Below are 5638 nucleotides of genomic sequence, written 5' to 3' on the forward strand. Positions count from 1 at the left end.
ACTGCATCAATGGCTCCGAAAATGTCTAAAAGGGCATCTTGCCGATGGCCACTCCATCTGCACAAACTCCACCATCTTCTTTGGGTCTCAGTATGCCCTGTTGTACTCAGTACCCATCCTATGCCCCTGGGCTCTGCTGTCCCAAGCTGGCACATCAGCAAGTCCCGCTGATGGCTGCTACTGCACCAGCCAGGCTGCAGAACATTTCTACCTATTCTGCTTTGGGGTCGTCAGTTGTTGGGGTTTAAAATTTTATTTGTTTATTTTTTAAGTTCCTGGATAAGTCCCTTGAAAATGCTTTGGTATACTGCTGTAACAGAGTTAAGTTCAAAGAGATGCTCAAGTGCAAACAAAGCTACTGAGATAGGACATGGAGCATTTCCCTTTAATGTAACTACTTCATTGGGATCTGCCAAAAGAACCTACCCTACCATTATCATAATATGTTTGCATTTTTTAAATGCTCTGGTCTGGTCTCATAACAGAGCAGCTCTTCTGCTTTGTGGTCTTTCTTATGGCTCTGGACTTACGTTCTTGTCTAATGCTATTGTTCTGACCATGCTTTTGAGCATCAGCTCGTCTCTGCTCAGTAACTTCTTAAGTTCACATTTCATACTGACTGTGTGTATGAGCTTCTGGATGCATTTTCGTAACAAATCAGAGAGGCTCGTGTTCCTGAAACGTCATACTGTCCAGCCACCTTTGGAGGAGCCCTCTGAAGTCCACTAGTACCAGAAAAGGGGGATTGGATTGCCCCTGGCCTGCAATGCAGAGCACTTTCAGGGAGAGTTTCAGCTATGCCCAGCAGTTTTCTGTCAGTTTTTCCCGCCCTTGCAGACTCAAAGGGTTTGATGGGCTGGTCTGATTAGGCTTTACTTACCGAAGGTGGCAGATTGAAGTGACCTCAGTGTCTGAGGTTTCTTTCTCCACTCTTCTGTGCTTGGGTGAGCACTTGCCAGGCTGGTTCAGTGACCGTCTTTTGGGATCTCCTGTTACTGGCTCATCTCTACATCCTTGCAGCTTACTGAGGAGGTGACCCAAAGACTTTTAGGAACTCCTGAATCTGCATAGGATGTATGTGACTCTCAGGGCAGAGTTTGGTTATGCTTAGCCTGTTATTGCTGCTGGCTGCTACTGAAAAGAGCAGGTTCATTTGCTATGGATCCACCTGCCCCAAACTGCACTTTTTCTTGCACGCTTTTGCCATTTCCCTAGCATTTAATCCAGCAGGCACGTGGTGGCTCACTGCTCGAGTAGAAACCCAATGCAGCAAGATCCAGTGAAGAGGATGCCGATGGATCAGTAAGCCAGAGAATCAGCAGAGCTAACGAATCCCAGCCAGGCATTTCCTTTACTGCCACTACTAATTCAATCAAGGGGCTATGTTGCACCTTCCCTCTTCTTGTGATGATGTTCGTTAGCCTTAGTCTTCAATCTGCAAAGCCACCTTTGAAATGCCCTTTCTAGGCAGACAGGGTAACATCTTACTTGTGAATAAGCAAACCTGTTCAGATGATGTAAATACGGCTTTTCCTGCCAAACTATTAGCAATGCCTAAGTGTGTCCAAGTTGTTACAGCAGCCAGCTGCTGTTATTAACCTTTTAAACCATGCGAGTTACGAGCTCCTTATTGCGCAAACATTCTGGTGAGAACGAGAGAGAGAGTTTGCAACCAGCTCTTTCTAGGAAATACGCATCGTAAACCGATGGGACAACACTGGGCACGTCCTGCGGGACGGGCACCTAACCCCAGCAGAGGACACTCGCATACCGATCTATCTGTCTGGTTTTGTGCAGTGTTGCTTTATGGCAGGTGTGAGTTTGTTACAGTGTCATGCTAGAAACCAAAGCAGTCCTACAAACAAGACTCAATTGTGAATGATCCTGTTGATAAAGTAGCTCTACTTGGCACTATAGCCACATTTGAAACTTCACCTCCACCCTTTTCTTCAAGCAGAAGGCCAGATTACAGCCCAGTTGCACTGACCACACACGAGACGGTGTATCCACGTGCCAGGTAAGAACTGCAGCTTGGGTAGCAGCTCAGGTTTATGGTAACCATGAAGACGCTCCCACCCAAAGCGTTCCCCAGTCATGCCCAGGAACTCCTTTCCTGAAGGTACCAGGCACACAGATTGTTATGGGGAAAAGATGCACAACACAGGACATCTGCTGCTCTGCGACAGGCCACACAATTGGTCCCAGTAGAGGTGCTGAGTACGTCACTCAAGGGCTTCATTAAAAGGTCAACGATTAAATCATTCTCCTTATCAACTACTTAAAAATCGCTTTTGCTTTCTGAAATAAAAACAACGCAGCAAGAGCAAAATGATCATGCTGAGCGTTTCTTCTGAGTGTTTGCTGTTCACGTCAGTTCTCAGTGAGTTACAGGACCTTCCCAAAGGACTGAGATTAAGCCCATCACTTTTTCCCCACAGCTTCCTTAATCGGTGATCTGAAAATCACGTATGCAGAGAGCAATTCAGCTGCAGGTATCAGGCAGAGATGAGTGAGGACCACGCTGAATAACGTAGACACAATGCAGATTTGGTGTGTACACTGGCTTGGGCCTCTAGTCCAGGTACAGTCTCTGCAGACCACCTCCCCAGGACCTGGCTCAGGCTACTCATGCCATTAGTGACTCCCTGGCTACAAAGCCAGATCCCACTCCCAGAACCAGTTCCACCCAGAAGCATCAGTATTAGAGGAGGACACAGAACTGTTGCTCAATGCCTCAGGCCGTCCTCTTCCACAGCACAGGGGTGGGCATTTAACAACCTTCCTCCCTAGCCCCAAAAAAGGGGAGAATAAACTCCTCCAGTAGACAGGAGGAACAAAGGAGAAGAGGCTCTGCTGCCTACATCTTCGGTACAGTAAGGGCTTCTTCTCGTAACATTTTGGTGAAAGCGTTGAGCACACGATACATTGAGTTTTGCTGCTCTTGTGCTAACCGCACTGTAATCGCAAGCAGTCCTGCCTCATCTGGACGAGGAATCTGGTTTTCAAGGGAAGCACAGCTGAGAAAGGCTTCAAACAGGATCTGATTAGCCAATTAAAAACAGATGCTGTGCTGGCAGACAGGCTGCTGTGGATGATCTGATACTATCCCCTTCCCCTCGTTTTTGTACATAATGTCCTTCCAAGCAAAGCCACCTCCCCCATAGCTATGTCTAAATTGCATTGGGAATCTTGGCATTTTTTCAGTTATACATGTTGTGAATGGTTTTGCCATATAAAATGTTTTAGAGGGATTGTAGAGTCAAGTAGTTGACTGCTTATCAGAAATCCACCTGGTATTCAAAGGAGGCAGAGGCCATGCTGCAGAGCGCCTGGGGCTGTAGCATTTTAATCTCGGCAGTCCTTAACCTTTACACAGCATTTTCCCCCCTTCTCCTGGAGGAGAGAGCTCCATAGACTCCGGGACCAGAACAGGAACACCCTCCCCACCACCCCACATGCTTTGCTTATTTTTAAGCATACAGGCTAAGAGGGCTCTGTATCCCAATACTGAGGCATAAAACATCTTTCTCTTGTTCACCTTTGGAAGGAAACAGCACCTTGCAGCAGCTTCGCTTGCCTCTTGCTGCTGCAGTACAGCTCAGGGCTGCTTTAGCTCATCCACACCCTCATCTTAGCCTAGTGCAGAGACTGCATGTTGCTGGTCTACATACGCAGTCATTTATCCCTCTAACTCAGGACTGATTCCTTTCCCATGGGAGACTGAAGAAAATCCAGTGGGTCAGTTGCCTTAGAAGTACAGGCTAGGAATTGGTGTTAGTCCTCCTTGGCAATGGAGGATCACAAATTGAGTTGTTCTAGGTAGACTGCTTCTTACCCTCTTCCCCAAACACAGCTGAAACACTCCCCTTAGTCTCCCAAGACTGCACTTGCTAACAGAAGTCACTGGGATCAGTTCCTATTGAGCCACAATCAATGTATCCAGGAATTTCTGTAGTATGCTTAGAGGTGCAAACAAGTTTCAGATTGGGACTGTTCATTCGGTGGCTTGGTCACAGATGTAACAGGAGATTCATCCCAGAGAGGCCAAGGAAAGGGGATAACTCCTTTTGCTTTTGTTTTTCAGTTTGACAAAGAAGGGCTGATAACAGCTTGTTGAATAGCAGAACCATCTAAATTAATTTCACATGGAGTGTCTGGTCTCAGCAGCAGGATGCTAATCCTTTGCAGCACTACAGCCACAAGAGTGCTCAGGGACAGGCCAGGGAGAAAGCCTCATTCAGTGCAAAGCTGAGGCAACACAGGCACATACAACAGGAAAAACAGGGGTTTAGGCTACTGCTGGGGCAGAGAAGATGCCAGAGAAACTCAGCAGCTCTGTTTTCATTCTAGGATCTTGGAAGCAGGAGAGCACAGGAAAAGAGCAGCTCAGCTTCAAGTGTATATGGCAAATTCACACCGGCTCAATGGCCTGTAGAAAGCTGACATTCTGACTGCCCACAACTTTTTGCCACTTCCTACTCCCAACAGCATCCAGTTAAGAAACAAGCACAAAACACAACAGGAGAAGCAGCCACCAGATACTTTACCCTTCGCTGCCTTGGCAATTGCTTCAGACTCTGGCTTGGCCCAACGACAACAGGTAAGCCAAAATACTTTGAGTCACCTGTCCATGGTCAGACATCAGCTTGACAGACTCTGGCTATTAAGACTTCTAATTGCAGTGTCAGCAAAGGAATAGAGGGAAGCTTTCAGAAGAGGTGTGGCTAATGAGTGCCTAAGCACCACATCGGAGTTTTACTGACAACAACGATGTCACTCTACTGTCAACATCACACAGGGTGTTCCAGTGGTAATAACAACACTCATAATTACGCTAATGGACTTCTCTATGGAGACTCCCCTTTTGAGCCTGCAGATGGTGTGAAATAGCTTTAAGCAAGGCAATAAAACCTTCATCAGAACTTTTAATTCTGCAGTGACTGCACTGGGTAGGGGTGTTAAAATGCACACAGAGTTATGACATACACAGACTGCCTCCCTGGCCTCTTCAAGAGGAAAGCATTGTATTCACCCTTAACTAGGGCATGCCAGTGTTTATCTCAGCCTAAACCAAATGCAGTTCAGCTGGTTTAATGCAATTTTTTTGCATATTAGAATTAAACAATTAAATTTTAATAGCAATGAATATCCTGAGCACTTCAATGATTTGGTTTTTTTCACTGGCATGCTACATTTAAAAGTCTCCATTAAAAACAATAAATTGGTAAATTGCCACAACTCCAGACTCACTGGAAAATGCAGGATCTTTGCAGCACAATGCAGGTCTGTCTTGCCACTGAGTTTGTGAGACTTGGGTAAAAAAAAAAAAATTAAAGCAAAGTCTTTCAAGGGAAAAATATACACAATAAGATGCACAGTGCCAAGATCTCTTTTTTGCTTTGCAAATGCTCTGGAGGCACATTTGCACTTCACTGAGCCAAGTCATTTCTTAAAATGACTGGACTAGGGTTTGAAAAACGTGCAGACTGAGTCCTAAGAAGAACTGTTTAGGTTTTATGACTCTGAGCCATCTGTGAGCTAAAGGGACAGAAACCATCTAAAAACTGTGAACCCGAGAGTTCGGTTTTCACAATATGCTCTGAATCACCTTTAATCTGCCTATTAAGTGGACACTGGG

The sequence above is a fragment of the Gymnogyps californianus genome, chromosome 1 (genome assembly GCF_018139145.2).
Source record: "Gymnogyps californianus isolate 813 chromosome 1, ASM1813914v2, whole genome shotgun sequence".
Classification (NCBI taxonomy): Eukaryota; Metazoa; Chordata; class Aves; order Accipitriformes; family Cathartidae; genus Gymnogyps; species Gymnogyps californianus.